Source organism: Lissotriton vulgaris, chromosome 1_1 (assembly GCF_964263255.1).
Source record: "Lissotriton vulgaris chromosome 1_1, aLisVul1.2, whole genome shotgun sequence".
Lineage (NCBI taxonomy): Eukaryota > Metazoa > Chordata > Amphibia > Caudata > Salamandridae > Lissotriton > Lissotriton vulgaris.
Window position 1 is genome coordinate 473,160,555 of NC_141685.1, and position 19,999 is coordinate 473,180,553.

The 19,999-nt window shown below is 42.1% G+C and overlaps 1 protein-coding gene across 2 annotated transcripts in view; it reads right to left on the reverse strand.

Moving 5' to 3' along the window:
• The window catches only part of GNG12 (G protein subunit gamma 12), a 507,865-nt gene that overhangs the window by 416,257 nt on the left and 71,609 nt on the right, over nt 1-19,999 (reverse strand). The gene's annotated exons all lie outside the window — the stretch shown is intronic.

Sequence of the window (19,999 nt, forward strand, 5' to 3'; positions counted from 1 at the left end):
GGCTTGATTTAATGGACAAAGTTGCTTCGTATATAATAAGAATCTAGACCACATACAATGTAATATGCAGATGACAATTGAGTTACCTTTTAGTTCACTGATGTCATTGTCAGGTCGGGGGAGGTGGAATGAATGTTTAAGTTCATATTTAAAAACGCTCACATTTTATAAATGCATTTAAGTCATTTGATGTACTATGGTGAAACTATCCGGATTGTTAAAGAAATTCAAAATTTTTTTTTTTTTTTTACAGAGTATCATTTTTACATGTTTGTTGCACGCTTGATCGACTTGTATACGGGCTCTGAGCCAAGCCCGGCCCTTGGCTCGGAGTTGTTAATTCGTTGGCTTGTCCGCCTGGTTAATGGTTCAGTGTATCCACCTCAATCAGCACTACGTTCAACTCTGGAGATAAGCAAGAGCCAGTCTGTTGTTCCACTTCCATAACACGGCTCTTCTTAAGCGGATGAGATGGCGGAATGAATGAATAGCTTGCCACTCTTTTCTGCAGTGGTCTGTGGCTTCTGTATGCGCTTTGGCAAGGACACCACAGCATTCGGTCACCTCAGATTGAGTCAGGGTACCACTAAATAATTTGAGTGGTAAAACATAGCTTGCTTAAATTAATGATATATATATACTGTTTTGTCAAGTGTAGTACTAAATTTGTGAACACATTTTTATTAAAAATCCGATTAGTATTAAATGTTGGTTGCTAGGGGCTGGTAGTATTCCACAAACAGCCTGATTCACACAGAGAAAACAAAGACTGCTTGCTGGTTCATTGGGACGCCATTGAAGAACTCAGTCAGCAGAAGGGATCATTCACTCAGAGCCAAGATGATGAGCCCGCCACGGTGAGGACACTGGGATTCATCGGACACACAGACTCCGTTCAGAATATCTGCTTTTTCGAAACGGATATTTTACGGAACATAAAACTAATCAAACGATTCCAGTTCTACGTCAATTAGTTTAGAAAAAAATATGTTGTGCCTGCAGTCACTATAGTTGCTTCGCAGAGCTGGACATCACAGACGTCAAGTTAGTATTTGCCACCGAGTTGACTATTGGTTTGTCATGGTGAGTTTCAAACAAGAAATGTGCAACTGACGCAGCATCTCAGCGGCACGTGCATTAAGCAATTGATGGTAACTCAGCAGCTTAGACAACAACAAAATCAAGGAGGAACTTTACTGGGTAGAGCGCTTATATCTTGCGCACGTAATAGATCGGTCCTTAAAAAATAGACATACTGAAATCGCTTAAGAAGTATGCTTTTTTTGTGGCCATTTTATAATTCTCAAATTTAATCAAGACAAACTTGTGAGTTATGGCGTGAAAACCCACCCTGACCTCCAAAAGGCATTACCATCTTCCCCTGCGTCAGAGACATAATGTAGGCATGAACTATTATTTATAATTGGTTTCAGTTTAATTCCTTACATCTGAACAGATCACAAAAATAATCCATTTGGGCTGTCGTCTGTGTGCTCGTAGTGTTCTCTGTGTGAGCAGAATCCCTGGTTTGATATGCTCTCCGTGTGTGCCTGAAGTGACGCTGACGCACAGGCCTCGGGGGCAAAGCCTGTTAAAGAGCAGGCAGGGAGGACGTTCTGCTCAGTTACTGTCTCCTTCCTAAAAGAAACACATGTCTAAAGCCTTTATTAGATCAGGAACTGAGGAAATGGTTTGTGCTTATATTAGATCAGGAAACAAACGTGATAACGCATGTCAAGGAGGAAAAGCTGAAGATGACCATACGGCCCGACTCTCTACAAACGAAAACAAAGATAAGCACACGCACAAGATCATTCAAACATTTCGCCATTACCAGGACAACAGCACCTCAGCGAATGACATGCATACGCAGATGTCACACAACTACAAACCGCGTTCAGCACTCAGTGGGACATCTGCAACTCGGAGAAAGGATCTGGTCGTTTCCAGAACCAACAGGTTTTGTGTGAATGTTGCCACGAGAACACTGAAATCTGCACTTGGACTTATTTGAAGCCCTCTGCGTTTTAAAAATAAAAACTTCGATAATAAGCATCCATGAAACATCAGTTAAGACTGATGTTCCTTAGAATCGGAAGAATTTCGTTCCGTTCCAATAAAAGTTATACGCATTTGCACTTTCCCTCACAAACAAGTATTCGGCCAACTTCTGTATAATATTTGACCGGGCTGTCAGAATTAGTTAAATCACTTGATATTTAGGACGATACGCCACCGTTACTCTATGGAGAAGGGACATGCTACCAACTGAGACTACTCTTTGTCTCGGGCTCTCCAATTCGAATTCGTAATTTTCACAGGTTTTGGAGCTCCCAGCTCAGAGCTAGACACTGCAGATCAATACCTAAACGGGTTTGATCACATCAGATGTATTCTGCGAGATTGTTAGAAGGGGTTTTGGAGGCAGAGACTTGCTCCACGATTTAGGAGACCAGGAGCCCAGTGTGCTAATCCCCACTACCCTTCTTCATCACTTTTATATGCCGGGTAAGACACATAGCTTAAGGGTGTTTTAGCATCCCGCAATCAGTGCCCACAGGGGGCAAGAAGCAGCAAGGTTGAAGGTCTAGTTTATTTTGAGGTCTGGGTTTTGGTACTGCCGATGGACGTTGGGCTCGTCACCCTCAGCCAATGGCTATCTTCAACCAGACTATCAACCTCTGGCTTGATACTTGGGCTATCAGGTCTTGACTCAGCGCACTGGGGTAGTAATCTACCCCGTAATCGCTGTCTAGATGTATCCTTGCTCCTCCACTCCAGTGCTGCAATGGTCTGCATGAAGGTCTACTTTACAACTAAAGCCTGCTCTGTTCTCTTGGTCCACTCCTACTTAATTACATCCAGGTCTCAATTTAACAAGCTAACACTGCACGCTAGCACATTAAGCTCACCTACTGGCTTGGTCTCTTTAGGACTTCCTATCACAGCATCACAGACTTCCTACCCTGGTTGGTCTCGTTCTGCCGGACCCATGGATATGCAGTATGTGTAGGTTTTTCCTCCGTTTGCAGCAGTATACCACACCCAATTTAAGAAATGTCCCCTCCTCTGGACCCTAAATCACAAATAAGTATGGCTGAATGATCAGAATACAGCAAAGAATGTGCAACGCTGTGCCAAGGCGCTGCAGTGCATGATTGGTCAGCATGTGCTGAATGTGGTTGAAGATTCACACACAATATGTGAGCTTGGCACTGGAAACGCAGACTACTGGAGACGGTTTGTGCAGAGTGGGTATGCAGAACATAGCTAAGAATACATACAGCATGCTTGAGGCAATCACCGTCAAGCAGGTGAAGGGGGTTGACGAATGTTTGAGGACAGAAGGCATTACAGAGTGTGCAGGGCATGCCTTAGAGTGGTGGAGTAACAAGCTGATGGAAAGAATGTCATTGTTTTCCTCAACTGTGCCACTGTAGAAAGAGACCAGCCACCTGGAAATAAGTCTTGGTCATGCTCCAATAGGAGAAGCCCAGGCTGAACTGCCAAGCCAGGACCTCTAAAGAAAGAAACACGAGCAAACTCATGCAGGTTTTGGTCTACTTGGCCTCATCAGTGTAGCTTGAGTCCTGTGGCCTAGCATGGGTAAGGGAATGAAGGTAAGGTGATGGCGTGTGTCTGTGGTTCGGAGTGTAAAGCACGATGTAGAAATCATTTCATAACCAGGATAATTTTTTAATAGCATAGTATGGCTAGTTCCTGAATGTTAATGCAGGCACACAGAAGGCAGGAAGACATTTTTCTCTCAAGTAACGTTAAAACTGTTGCTTTGTTGTATAAAGCCTAAGCGTAATGCTTTTACAAATGTAGAGCCTATATGGAAAAGCATGCTACTTGTCGCTTAAGCCAAAAAACCATATTATATATATATATATATATATATATATATATATATATATATATATATATATATATATATATATATATACACACACACACACACATATATACATACACATATACGTCAATACAAAACGCTCCTGCTGGCAACCCCTCGACTTTGGCTGGGGTGGCTCGAACCGGCGGAGCAGCCGGAATTTACTCACAAATGATCCCATTATTGGGGATACTCTATCTAGTCGACCCAGTATAACCTATAAAAGAGGACGCACCTTTAGGGATTTACTTGTGCACAACGATGTAAGCACAAATGTAATTCCTAGAGGTATCAACCTGCAGGGCTTTTATCCTTGTGGCCATTGCAAGGCTTGTGCAAACAGCCAAACGGTAAAAGAATACTGGAATCCCAGTAGTAAAAAGATGCAACAGATCAAACAATTTCTATTGTACCACCTCCTTTGTTATTTATGCATTGACTTGTCCATGCAAACTGACATATATTGGCAGCACAACCCATATGGCCAAAAAAAGCGTGCTTGAACATACTCGTGCTAGCAGCAATCTGGATCACCAATATCCTATAGCACGCCACTTCGAGAGTCACCATTTCTCAGACCCCAAAAAACTAGCCTATTATGTTTTAGAGCAAGTGCCTTGGAGGTGGGAATCGTCTTATGAAATTAGGACAAAAAGAATCCAGATTTATCATAAGTTTATGCACCCGTTATCCTAAAGGCCATAACATGGATGAAGAGAATAATGTACATTTGCAAGAATGATGTTTATTATAAATATGAAACAGCTGTAACCAATTAATCAGATGTACATCTCATTCACATGTACAATGATCCTCCTGACTACTGTCTCTCTTTTTCCTTCTTTCCCACAGATATAAAGAGAGGGATGTGTCTAGAAATCTCGACACGATCACCCTAAACCTTTCACCGTGGTCCTCCATCCATCCATCTGGACGAAAGTATCAATTTTCAAATTTTCTTCTTTTTTACTTTATCTCACAATATATGGATAAGTTGCATGTGTTGCCTCAAGCTAACCAACCGCAATGTATAGAACCCAAAAAATGTATACATAGGTCTATTTGCATTCATAAGAATATACTAAGTTATACCCTCAAACTGTGTCCTTGGCCGATACATAAGATGTGAAACCAGAGATGTAACTTGATCCCTTACTCGCAAGGAGATTATATCCACTAACCAGGATTCTTATCTCTCCTTTATGTAATTAATAAGACTACCCCCTAATTAAAAGGACTACCCCCTTCGATCGCACTATTTGCGACTACACCCATTATTGCCAAAGCATTAATTTGACAACTTCCCATACCATAACTGGGTTTAAGGGAGCATTTATCCACTAACTAGGACATGATTTCTCTTGGTGATCGCACTTCCGCGATTACATCGGCATCTCCATGTTACCGCGGCAACCGGGACCTCATGCTCCGCCCTGAACCTGGGGCGGTTCCAATCATATGACCCGGTTACCTTGTCTACGCGGACACTAACCGGGCAAAATAAAGAACCCTCAGTCACCAATACCACCATTGTTGGCTCTAATCTTACGTATCGGCAACCAGGACACAAGGGTAGCGATATGGTGTATATTGTAAACACGAGTAATTCATTACGATATCCTAACAACTATGCGAATAGGAGTGAATATTTGGTAGACGGACTTGAAACAATATATGATTTACCCTAATAATCTAATGATGAACTCAATAAGAAATGAATATTAGTAAATTCGGTGCGACATGTATACCGTTCCAATATGGCGACATTTGAACAAACTGATAGTGTTACACCCGTAATTGTAGTCCGTCTTTCAACATGATCGACATGTAAACATAAAAGATGTAGATTAACATTTGCAACTTGTGTGATCAGGCACTCTATGGAGTACGAAACGCGTCACATGGATTTATGGAGTGAATAAATCAACTTTATTGGACTTATACGTGGAGTGTGGTCTGTACCTTTGGCGCCTGAGTGCTCGTGAGGAACGCCGTGTTATGAGGATAGAGATATATATATATATATATACATATATCCATATCCTGAACAACAACTCCAACTACTTCCACCACGGCGCGGCGGCGAAGACAGAGAAACGGACCACTTCTGTAGATTTATTTTTAACCTTTCACATCCAGTGCAGCATCGGCAGATGGCGCGTTTAGGGCCAGAGAGCCCTTGATCACATGTCTGGCTTGCTCCCGTCCACGGACCCTCTCACCCGGAAGTGGTAGCCGCCTTCAAGCAGAAATATATATATTACGCTCCTCGTCCCCTTCCTTTACCAAAAGAGACACAGCACTCGCGGGGGGAAAGTCACTTGATTTTATTCGACTTTCAAATGCACCAAAGCGTTTCGGCATACGCCTACCTCTGTGGTACCAGGCTTTTCCAATTAACAACATATTGCTGTTTCTTCCCTTCATTAGGTTTTCCATATGTATTGATATGCGTTTATCATCCCACCCTGAATGGGTGTTTACATGTTTCCTCCTCCTCTTATTTCGCCCTGAATGGGCCTACATGTCAGTGTGATTGAATGTTTAGTTCCGGTGTTATTGGGAGAGCGAGATGTATTGAGATGATGTCTTATTGTTTGCCTTTCTATATTCTGTTCGGATTTAATCTAGAAGACCCCATTTGACTTTGACATCTCTGGTTTAGAGATCATTTCGAATATCCAATTGGTTGATCTACTCTAGGTGTACCCAAAGTTCCTCATCGTTGTTTAACCCCCTAGGTTGCATGCTCTGGAGGTCGATGATGTATTTGGATTCTAGTGCCCTCAATGATCTTATCTTGTCTCTACCTAGTTCTTTCCTCTCTAACTGATCTATAAGGAAGAAAGTCAATAGATCCCTGTTGCTGTTGAAGAAAGTCTGTTGTTGTTGTGGTGGGTTTCAAAGTGGCGTGCCACAGGATAGCTCTTATCTCTGTTAGTTATGGCACGCATGTGCTCTAAGATGCGTTTCTTCGCCGGGTTGATAGTGCTCCCGATATACCTCTTAGAGCATGGGCAAACCAGGCAATAGATTACAAACTCTGAATTACAATTCAGAAATTTGGTGATTGTTCTGGTGGGTCGTGGGTCGTTGGGTCTCCCCTCATACTTTGTCCGCTTTTTACTATACTTGCATGCCTTACAGTGCATGCAAAGGAAAAAGCCTTGAATCGATTTCATTTTAGATTGTTTTGGGGGTGCTCAAAATGACTTCTAGTCAGATGATCGCTGAGGGACTGACATCGCCTATAAGTTACAGATGGTTTAGGGGGTAACTTATTTTTCAGGACTATATCCGTTATCAGGATATGCCAGTTTTTATTAAATATTTGTACTGGCTCGTTGGATCTCATACTGTAGGTGGTAATCATTCTCGTCACTGTCTCAGATTCAGTAATTTTACTTTTGTTTCTCAAGAGGTCCTTTCTATCTGTTAGCTCTACTCTATTTGAGGCATCTGTTAGTAATGCCCTCGAATATCCTCTATCTTGGAATCTTATTACAGCTGCATCTCGTGCCTGTGAGAAATCACTGTGATCTGAACAGTTTCTCTTGAGGCGGAGCAGTTCACCAAAAGGGATGTTTATCATACTTTTGGGATGGCGACTTGCCGCATGTAATACGGTATTGCCCGCTGTAGGTGTTCGATAGAGTTTTGTTTGTAGAGAGCTTCCTGCTGTAAAGACCTCTAAATCGAGATAGTGTACGGATCTATCACTAATAGTACTTGTGAATCTCAAATTGAGATTGTCGTCATTTAGCGTTGCGACGTACTCCTCAGACGAGGACCTGTCGCCCCACCAAATGACAAACAAGCCATCAATGTATCTTGTCCAAATCATTATGTGGTCCAACCATTTTTCGTTAGTCTCCCCCCCCCCCCCCCTGTCAGTTCCCCTACTTCTTTCTTTCAAAGAAGCATCCCGGGACGGCAAGAATAGTTGTACTTTATTAAAACAATAACTTTTTCATTCAGCTTGTGTGGCTCGCACTTCTCTGTTGAGCTCCAGAGGCTGCAGCAGCCCCTCCCTGAGCTCTCACAGACTGTGGGCAGGCCCATTGTCATTCCGATTGAGGCGGATTATCCCCTTTGAAATGAAAATGCGCCCGCCCGCTGCCTGCCTTTTTGCATATCATGTGCCCGACAAAGCCGTTAGGTTTCGCCTGTGCGAACCATTATGAATGGCAATGGTTTTCAGCAACGCTTCACAGCATCAGTGATTCAATGCAGGGTGGCTAAAGTAAAAAAAAAAAAAATACGAAAGCCTTCGACATGGCCACCTGTGTATATTTATAGGCGCATGCACCATACATGTGAGCCCCTACAAAATTACGTGTTGCTTTAAAAACCTTTTTATTACTGATCCAAGTTGTACCAGGTAACTAAAAAAAAATGAATGTGCAAAGGTGTTTTTTTTGTAAGTGAACGGGAGGGTGGGGGGCACCGCAGCAAGACAGTAGGGACGCAGGAGCAACAGATGGAGAGCTGAAGGGGACACAAAAGCAAGAGTGGAAAGGAAGGAGAAAAAGCAATTCAAGGATTGGTGGAAAGCCACACGGAGGCCACTTGTGGGGAAGTAATGGGGAGAAGCACATGGGCGAGCTCAAGAAAGAGGAGGGCATAACAGAGGAGCTTTCCCCAAACAGAGTACTGTGGGGAACTTGCCCCCTTGTGTAATATGTCAATGTTCTACACAGAGTGAATTGGGCAGGAGCAGTGACAGGACAAAAGAGGCGACAGGAAAGGAGAGGTGACTGGGCAAGAGAGGTGACTGGGCAAGAGAGGTGACTGGGCCGGAGCAGTAACGGGGCCGGAGCAGTAACGGGGCCGGAAAAGTAAAGCGGCAGGAGAAGTAAAGCGGCAGGAGAAGTAAAGCGGCAGGAGAATTGACTGGGCAAGAGCAGTGACGCGGCAGGAGAACTGACTGGGCAAGAGCAGTGACTGGGCAAGAGCAGTGATGGGACAGGAGTGGCGACAGGAAAGTAGAAGTGACGGGGCCTGGGAAGTGACGGGGGCCGGAGCAGTGAAGGGGCCGGAGCAGTGGCTGGGGCCGGAGCAGTGGCTGGGGCCGGAGCAGTGGCTGGGGCCGGAGCAGTGGCTGGGGCCGGAGCAGTGGCTGGGGCCGGAGCAGTGGCTGGGGCCGGAGCAGTGACTGGGCAGGAGAAGTAAAGCGGCAGGAGAATTGACTGGGCAAGAGCAGTGACTGGGCAAGAGCAGTGACGGGACAGGAGTGGCGACAGGAAAGGAGAAGTGACGGGGGCCAGAGCAGTGGCGGGGGCCAGATAGTGACGGGGGCCAGAGCAGTGACGGGGCAGGAGAATTGACTGGGCAAGAGCAGTGACTGGGCAAGAGCAGTGACGGGACAGGAGTGGCGACAGGAAAGGAGAAGTGACGGGGCAGGAGCGGTGATTAGTCATGAGCAGGAGAGGTAACCGGGCAGGAGCAGTGAATGGATAGGGGCAGTGAACGGATAGGAGCAGTGAACGGGGCAGGAGAAGTGATGGGGCAGGAGAAGTGATGGGGCAGGAGCGGGGACGGGGCAGAGCCGGAAACTGGAATGGCATGAGCAAAAAAACAATGGATTTAGGCCCAGATCTCTGTACTGGGGTGAATGTATGACATTGTTCTACATTCTGCCCATTAGTGGTGTTTTTTGCTTTTGTCACCTTAAGTGGGACGGGTATGCCCAAACGCGGGTCCTGTGCTCTCCATGCCACTGGAATAAAGCTATCCTGGCTGATGAGGGCTGAAAGCCCAAAACGGGTCCTAGGATGCTGGTTTCCAGTCCAGGGAGGGCCTGGCCTGGCAGTTCGGCCTGGACTGTTCCCATTGGGCGCAGCATCAAGACTGATTTGCATGTGGCTGGGTCCAAACTAGAATGGCATGGTGAGCAAAAAACTATGGATTTAGGCCCAGATCTCTGTACTGGGGTAAATGTATGACATTATTCTGCATTCTATCCACCAGTTGTTCTTTTTGCTATTTTATGATTGAGTGGCTGGCTGACATGAATATGAAGGAGCCTTTGTGGGTTTCCATGAGTCTAGATTCTCCTGAACAGTCCCTTTCTTTTCCGAGCCCTCCTTAATACATGTGTACAGGAGGAGCCCTGTATTCATGTCCTCAATGTTTGAAACAAAAAATACTCATGGATTTCTGAACAATGAGAGTAAAGGCATTAAGGTAACATGTTGTTCCTACTTATATTTTGCATGCTTTCCATAAACCTGTATTCCCTATGAGTGTTTGCTTTTTCCTTAATTAAACCTCAAATACACATGTTTATCCATTGTTTGAATTAAATAACGTTATAAGCTGCAACTGGTCAGTGAAATGCTAATCGTACAAAAAATTGGTATGTTTTGCTACTTCTAGCCACACCCCTGACTCCGCGCACTAATCCAATCTTCGGTTATTTCCGCCCCCTGATTCTCCACACACAGTTCCCCTACTTTTTTTCCCCCACTTCGACCACTGCCCACCACCATCAAACAGGTTAGTCCCGTTTTGTGTTTGGTCTGTGTTTACAACCAGAAACGGGTCCTTGTGTAATGCCGACACCTCTTTAATTTTGTAACGGAATTTAAAGATACTTCTCCTTACATTCTTTGCACTGCCTTTTTATCTGTCAAAAGTCAGGCTTCAGGATTCCCTGTGCATGTGAAGCAAATAGTAGGCTATACACATCTAATTAAAAGGTTAGAATACGTGAAAGAACTTAATGATAGTTTTCTTAACACGTGATTGTTTAACAGCTCATGGAATTGCAACATCCGAACTAGCCTGTTAAATGCACACAGCTACTTTGCTAGTATACAAGGACCTCGTGTAGAGGTAGGTTTATTGCCAAATCCAGATCAGAGTACTAGAACTTAGTGAACCGCACACATTCTTTCATGAATTTAATCGACTGGCCCGCCCCCTGAACATTGTAGGCAAGAAAACCCTGATCATGGGCATTTTCAATTTGTGAGCCGATAGACCAGACTTAGTCCACTATGGATCTCTGAGAATGCATGCAAGATCTGGGCTACAATGAGGTAAGGTGTGGCCAAAAGGTTCACCCAGAAGGGCCACAAAATTCGACCAACTACATATAAAAATACAAAAATCTCCAAAAGGAGAGTGCAACTGTTAATCTGGTTGCCTCTCTCCTTATTGTGGTCTCCCTCCTTCAGGATGGAGAAGGCAGGGTCATAACTTAACAGTTTGCACAGTCGTATTCAAGGCCTCTTTAAAATCGGTTAGGATAATTTCAGAGCACCAAACATTATGACAACTTGCCAGACAACCTCTAATGCAACATGTTCACAACACTTCTACCTATTGTTTAACTGCACACACCACGTGGGTGGTTTGTAGAGTGAGATCATAAAAATCTTTCAGATCAATGCTGGGAACACCCAACTCCACGCCTAGTTAAAAACAAGCCAGGACAAAGTCACCTCATGCTAGACTGTACTTTCCTGGATGAAAGAGTTTGCTTTGCATGGACAATGCCGGGAATGAGATATCGGAAATGGTGTAGGGGAATGTATAGTTGCACAAAGTATCAAACTCACTGACTTTAGAAAGGCTTTAGATGGCAGAATGCATACATCTACCTCTGTGCATTTAAGGAATCTTAAAGCACTTTTCCATTCAGGGATCTCAATCACTACAAGTCAATGCAACCATCAAGGATGTCAATCTGGGCTTCTGAAAATTCTGTGTCTCTCTCAGAGAAGCCACAAAGATTGCTTTTTTTGCCTTGTTGTTTTAACCTTGAAAAATATGACCGCTTGAAAGCAGTCTTAAACTCACACGGTGGCTATCAGCTGAGGCAAGGATCAAGTTCAAAGTCCTCTGAAATGTACAAAAAGTCTACTTCCGGGAAATAATTACATTGACTGTGTTGTATGCTAATGTATCTGTCACTTTAAGCACCACATTCGCTGTAAAGGTTCTACTGTTATGTCTCTGACTTCGAAGTAGGATTAGAACAGATGTAAGCTGACCACAAGGGGAAGCCACTTTTACCTCTGTGCTTTCTGAATAAATACTATACTGTATTTGCAACAATTATCTCTACTTCATTCATTACGACAAATGGCGACAATCTACTTGAAGAGAAAGTAAGAGACAAGAGCACAGAGTGAACTCCATATCTCGGTTCCGGAGGCATAAAAGAACCCAAGTCAGCGTGCAAAGAAATGATTACTCCTCGAATCCTTGATTAGCAAATAAAAAATAAAAAAAAATTTAAAAAGGAGGAAAACCACTTTAAACTTAATCGTTAGAATTCAACAGTCAACGTCTGGAAGAAATTACTACAACGCAAGTGAAAAGTACGTAAGACATCTACTGAAGGAACCTGAAGAAAAGAAGGTATTTGGTAGGGTCATCGTACTTCTGTGTCTTAAATCCAGAGACTTAATGTTGTTATTGGTGTCGATATTTCCAATTTGGAGTGCTGTGATGACATTGACGGTTTCTTTGTGAATATAGTCTGCGTTGAGATTCTACGATTATTTAGAAAGATACTAACTAACTGTGGTGAAAACATTGTCCAATTCATGTACATATTAAATGTAAGCGCGTAAAGTTCGTTGACATCACACTTTGAAAATATACGTAGAGCCATCACGGTTGATAAATTTTGAAAATACACAAGGAACGTTCGTACCGGCAGTGAGAAGCACGCAAATGAGTCCCTGTGACGTCTGGAGGCTTCAAAGAGTGGGACGATAATCACGCAGTGGCGCAAAGAGTGTGACGATAATCACGCAGTGGCGCATCACGTTACGGGAACTTATGGCGAACACAAGAGAGACGACCACAGCATAACACATAATATATATAAGGCAACCAATGGGGACAAAATGCATTAGGATTACGAGAGGAGGTTAACGCGGTACAGCGTAATACATAATCGACGGACATTGTATTTGTTAATGACTTGAGTGTCTGTCGGCAAAGCAGCAACGAGGCATTACTATTATACGGTGACAAAGAGAGGAAGGAAACATCAACAAAGCATTACACGGTGGCAAAGTTTGGGAAATGAAAATTGAATAACAAATATAGTGACTTGCTTATAGCATAGAGAAAGAACATTGCATTGCATTACGGGGACTATATAGACAGTATTAAGAGTAGACCAACTTACATTCAAAAGTGTCTTGTAACAATTTACCTTATGTTTATGATTTTCTATTCACAGGACAACTATTTGTGAGGTTAATTAGTACATTGGCAAGGTCAATTAGTACATTACGTATTACAATGGAGGGTAATTCAGTAATACCACCACCTCTATTTCGTCAGCAGCCAGGTGACCCTCCTATTGAGTGGGATGAGTGGATAGAGATTTTTGAAAATTATATAATAGCTTTAGATGGTAAAGACTTTAATGCTGAAAGAAAGCAAGCGTTACTATTAGGTAGATTAGGGAAGGAAGGACAACATGCTTTTTTTTACCAGTAGGTACAGATGCTGATGGTAGAGTAATAAGCAATCTATACAATGTAGCGAAAGCAAGATTACAGAAACAATATGCAAAAGAGGTAAATATGGTAATGTGTAGCCACAAATTTTACCCACAAATTCAGAAACCTGATGAAACTATTGATCAATTGGTCACCAGGCTGCGGGAGTTCTCTCAAATGCAATTTGGTGCAATGAGAGATGAAATGATTAGGGACCAATTAATAGTACAGTGTTGTAATAAAAAATTGCAAGAGAGGTTGTGGGCTGCGAAAAACCCTAGATTGAGCAATGCAAGCGACATTGCTAAAGTTGTTGAGCAGTCAGAAACGTGTAAGAAAGAAATGGAAAACAAAACAAATACTAGAAGTGTGACAAGAAGTTGCTGCAATAGGTTCTAACAAGAAAGTGACCCCTAGTGGGAAGAGGAACAATAATTCAGATACAAATGTTGAACAGAGTAGGACACAAATAAAGATGTGTACCAGATGTGGAAGTCCATACCACACGACTGAGTACAAGAGGTGTTATGCATTGGATAAACAATGTAAAAAATGTGATCGCAAAGGGCATTTTTTTCAAAATGTGTAAGTCTATCAATCTAATGTAGCTATAGTTAATGACCAATTGAAGAGTGATACATTAACAGTACAAGGAACTAACAAGATATTATGTGTCGAAGGAGATGATTCAATGTAAATGTAAATTGATACTTGTATAGCCCACTACTCACCCGCAAGGGTCTCAAGGCGCTTGTACGAATACCGCTGTGGAACCCGTCCTGGCTTTCCCTGTGAGGCCTCCACTCCTGGGCACCCCCAGGGTGAAGGCCAGCCATCCTTAGCGTTGTGGGGGCCGTTGATGGCACCAGGAAAAAGAAATAGACCTAAAGCTATGTTCATGATTGATGGTAAGGAAACTGAATTGATGGTTGATTCGGGATCATTTTGGACAATTATCCCACAATCTATACTCAAACAAAACTGACCTAATGTAAAATTACTTTCCAAGGATATTAATCCTGGTGGGTACCATGGCGAAAAAATTGACATCATTGGGTATATGTTAAGTGATATACACTTTCAGAGTAGGAATGTGGCAGGCAAGGTGTATGTAGCTCGCAGTGGACCACCAATATTAGGTTGGGCACACCAATAAGATTTACACATTATAATAAATCCTAGAGCGAGTCAACAAGTGATGGTTGTGGACGATGTAACTACAGAGACGATTGTAGATGGCACAAAGAATTTATTTGCTCAGCAGATTGGCGAGTTAAAAGGGTATGTTCATAAAATAATACTCAAAGATAATGAGATTCCCATGCAGCATAAGGTTAGGAAAGTACCTTTCACTGCTAGAGAGGAAGTCAAACGCATGCTTGACGATATGGTTGAGCAAGGGATTATAGAACAGATTGAGACATCCAACTGGATTTCTCCAGTTGTGATCACGAGCAAATCGGATGCCAGTTTTAGGTGCTGTGTGGACTTACGCACCTTAAATCAGAATATTGTTGTTGACTATTTCCCACTACCTAATATAAATGAATTTATTTTGTTACTAAAAGGTGTGAAATTACTCTCAAAACTCAACTTACAACTCACGGCATTCATCACCACAGAGGAATATTCCAATTCACCAGAATGCCGTTCGTACTGGCCTCTGCCGCTGGAGTATTTCAGAGGATGATGGGGTCAGTATTAAAAGGGATTGGAAATGTAGTATGTTTTCAAGATGACGTATTAGTGTTTGGTGATACGATCGAACGACATAATATGGTACTAAAGGAGGTCTTGATTGAGTAGAATGGATGATGCCGGATTAACTCTTAAGAAAGAAAAGTGTAAATTTGCAGTCGAAGAGCTTGAATATTTGGTTATACCCTATTCGCAAATGGAATTAGACCAAAATGTGATCTGTTGGAAGCCATAAAGAAGGCTCCAGCACTGGTTGATAAGGATCAACTTAGATCATTTTTAGGCCTAATAGAATTTTATGTGAAATTTGTGTGTAATTTTGCGGAGAAAATAGAAAACCTAAAAATGTTACTTAGAAAGGGTCAAAGGTTTGCATGGTCTAAAGAACAACAAAATGATTTTGAACAGATTAAAAAAAGAAATATATGTGATGCTGATATTTTAACCCCATTTGACACCAGTCTAAAATCAATTCTCACTGTAGACGCAAGTGGAGTGGGAATTGGAGCGGTCTTAGCACAGGTACATTCCAAAGGAGTCAAAACTGTTGCTTTTGCTTCAAGATCATTAACAGTGTCTGAAAGAAATTACTCAGTAATAGAGAAAGAAGCGTTGGCTGCAGCATGGGGGGGGGGTTGAATACTTCCGCATGTATTTATGGGGTTTCCGTTTCACATTACAAAACAGACCACAAACCTCTCATTAAAATCCTAAATTCAGGTGGTGCAAACAATAGATCAGCCAGCGCGTCTTGCAAGACTGGCTGCTTGTTTGCAAGAATATCTGTATAGAGTGGAATACATTGCAGGTTGGAAGAATTGCCAAGCTGATGGACTGTCTAGATTGCCTTTGCCTTGGGATGAGGTTGACAAAATGAATGTGGAGTATTTTCAATCCGAAGGTGCAGTTGCTACTATTGATGATCTAGTTGAATTGTGTAGTGGGGCTATAGGAAAAGATCAATGGAAACTAAGCATGGATAGGGATGAAACAATGAAAATAGTGAAAGAACTGATCAGTAAAGGAATAAGACGTGACAGTTCCCTTCCTATTGTGCCAAGGCCTTTCAATAAAGTTCTAGATGATTTATCTATTTTTGATGACAATGGCAACAGAATTATGAAAGGGGACAAAATAGTTTCTCCACAAGACCTTAGGTTGGTTTTTTTTAAGCTAGCCCATGAAGGCCATATGGGTCAGACTTAAATAAAAAATCTTAAGGGGACATTTCTGGTGGCATGCCATGGACCAACAAATTTCAGATTGGGTTGAGAGGTGCATTGAGTGTGTTGAAAGCGAAAAGAGATTAAAAGTGAGGAACCAGCTGGAATTAGGGAAGATTGAAGATCCAGGATTGCCATGGCATACTGTCTGCTTGGACCTTATTGGTCCTTTTTCTGGAATTGGTGGAGACCTTAAGTTTGGTATTGTTATGGTAGATGTCATGTCTAAATGGTTGATTGTTAAGTTTACCAAAGAGATCACCACAAAGAGTACCATAAAAACGTTATCTAACATTTTTAGTGAAGAAGGATTTCAAATAAGGCTGATCACAGACAATGGGACACAATTAATTTCAAATGTTATTACTACATTTTTGAAATCTTGTGGTATTGTACATTCGAAAACGTCATTGTACAACCCACAGGGAAACGGTATTGTTGAGAGGGCGAATCGCATGGTGCAAGGAGCTATTCAGATGGCAATAGCTAGTAGGAGTGATGTAAAAAAATGGTGAATGACCTAGTATGGGCTTATCGAAGAACTCAAAACACTGTTACTGGAAAAATCCCTTTTGAGATTATGAGACGGCAACATGCTAGTACAAAGTTGACTCCTGCATGGATGAAGGATGTCTTGGTTTAGTCAATCTGTGTGGTAACAAAGAGGAAAATAACAAAGTCATAATACATGAATCAAAAATTAGACCTAATGATTGGGTTAAGGTTAAACCTGGTCGCATTTGTTCGGGATTTACCAGATTCAGAGGTCCATACAAAGTTAAGAGTATTCATAATAGACATATGACTTTGTATAACGGTGAGAATTTGAACATGAGGAGAGATGCACTTTATAATAAAGAGAAATGCAGATGAGTGTATCAAGGGTCAGGGTGATGGTTTAAATCCTCATTTATATACATGCGATGATACCACTATTGAGAGGCCATCCAATGTGTTACCAACTAATGATGGAGATAATGCAACTAACAGTGTAAGGTCTCAGAGACCAAGAGCTCCTCCCAGATATCTTGAGGATTAGGTTTGTGGAGATTTTTAAATTTCAATCGACATTATTAGATGCCAGCAAAACTTTTGCTCTAAATTATTTTCAGTTTTTTTTAAATTCATTTTTTTTAATCTCAGTTATGTTTTTATTTTATTATTAGAAGTTTAAATGTAGTCTAGCATCTTAAAGAAATAAAGGGGAAGGATGTGTTGTATTCTAATGTATCTGTCACTTTAAGCACCACATTCTCTGTAAAAGGTCCTACTGTTGTTATGTCTCCGACTTAGAAGTATGATTAGAACAGATGTAAGCTGACCGCAAGGGGAAACCACTTTTACCTCTGTGCTTTCTAAATAAATACTACATACTGTATTTGCAACCATTATCTCTACTTCATTCATTACGACAGACTGACACCGACTCTTCACCAAGTGTAAACTATGAATTTGATATCAATTGCTACATAAATGGATATTGTTCAACCATAAATGCAAAATTAAAACAAATATGAAAACATGCCACAACAATAAAAGATGATTTGCGAGCTACAAATGACAGCAGTTTACTTTTTCTCATGGCAATCTCAGCTCCATAGTAGGGGGCGTTACACTAATTCAAATCTATAGATCATCACATTTAGGGCTCGATTTAGAGTTTGTCAGATGAGATACTCCATCGCAAATGTGACGGATATTCTGTCTGCCATTTACAAATGCATTATATCTTATGGAACTTATAAAAAGGGGGATGGGATATCGGTTAGGTTTGTTACGGAGTAGCATATCTATCAAAGTCTATATCAGGTCCTCAGCATCAAAAGGATATGACAAATGTTCTCAGTGTCTCCATCCTAATGGAAAGTAACTCATCCATGCTCGCCATAGCTTTTCAGAGAACGTTGTCCCTTGTATACTGCTATCTCAGCCACAATGCCACACTCCATGTTTTCGCACAAAGTGCCCATTTCGGCTACGTGGGCATTACTAGGATGTGCTTTTTCTCTGCATTTTTTAGTGCGCGTTTATCATTATTATGCATGCTGCTACATAGCATGCTTTTACTTCACAAATGCTTTTAGTACGCATTACTTCAACTACAAGCTGTTTGAGTTACGAGGAGACGGGACGTGCCAAGAGGAGAGAGAGAGAGAGGTAAGAGGGACTGCGTATCTTTAAGGGTTAGAGTTTGAGGAGTAGGTATTTTAGTTTTAGGGTAGTGTTGTAATGTTTGTGTAGGGTAGAGTTTTAGGGTAGTGTCGGGGGGTCGTGTAGGGTAGTGTTAAAGTATAGGGGACGGAGTAGGAGTAGGGAAGTGCTGAGGGTAGCGTTTTAGGGTTCAGGGTAGTATTTTAGTGTAGGGTAGTGTTTTAGGGTTTAAGGTATTGTCTGTGGTTTGTGCAGGGAAGTGTTTCAGTGTAGGGTACGGACTCGGGGTAGGGACGTGCTCGGGTGATATAGGGTTTAGGGTAGTGTTGTATTTGTGTAGTGTAGGGTAGTGTTTTAGGGTAGTGTCGGAGGGTTGTGCAGCGCAGTGTTTCAGTATAGGGGATGGACTGGTAGTAGGGGTAGGGTTGTGTTGCGGGTAGTGTTTTCGGGCTTAGGAAAGTGTAGTGTTTGTAGGGTGTAGGGTAGTGTTTTAGGGTTTTGGTAGTGTCATTGGGTCGCGTAGGGTAGTGTTTCAGTGTAGGGGACGTACTGGGGGTAGGGGTAGGGTCGGAATGGGGGTAGTGTTGTAGTGTTTGTGTAGGGTAGTGTTTTAGAGTAGTGTCAAGGGGTCGTGTAGGGTAGAGTTTAAGTGAAGGGGAGGGACTAGGAGTGGAAGCCCGGGCAGGGGTCGTGCTGGGGTTAGTATTTTAGGGTTTAGGGTAGTGTAGGTTAGTATTTTAGGGTTTAGGGGAGCGTGAGGGGGACGTGTAGGAAGTGTTTGCGTATGGGGCAGGACTGTGGCACAGGGTTGTGCTAAAGGTAGTGTTGAAGGGATTGTAGTAGTGTTGAGAAGTTTGTGGTGTTTAGGGTAGTGTATTTTCATATAGTATTTTGCATAGCGTTGAGGTGTTTATTTACTTATTACATGTATTATACCTTTCTAAGTGTTTGGGTGTTTATTAATAGAAAAAAGCGATGTTAAACTATCCTGAGTATTAAATTACATACCCGACAATACATTTTAAGAATAGATTTTAAATTACTCCCTACCCAAAAACCCTATTTCACAGCAATCCCGTCCCAGGGTTTAGGTAACCATTTAAAAACATTGTTTTTAAATGGTCCATCTTTGCGTAGTAGTGGTATGCGAAGTAAAAGAAGATTCTTATATTATAAATGCTTTTGCATAGTAATGGTTTGCGCATTAAAAAGATGTGGAGTAATGGTAGTTGCGATGTAAAAACATTGCACTAAAAGCATGAGTAGTAATGGCATGCTAAGTAGCGTCCTATATTCATGAGATATCGGTCATGTTTGTTACGGAGTAGCATATCTACCAAACTCTATATCAGATCCTAAGCATCAAAAGGATATGGCAAGTGTTATCTCAGAGTGTCTCCATCCTAATGGAAAGTAACCAATCCATGCTCCCCATAGCTTTTCAGAGAACTTTGTCCATTGTATACTGCTATCTCAGTCGCAATGCCACACTCCATGTTTTCGCACAAAGTGCCCGTTTTGGAAACACGGGGATCCCTCATCTATCTGCTTCAAATGTG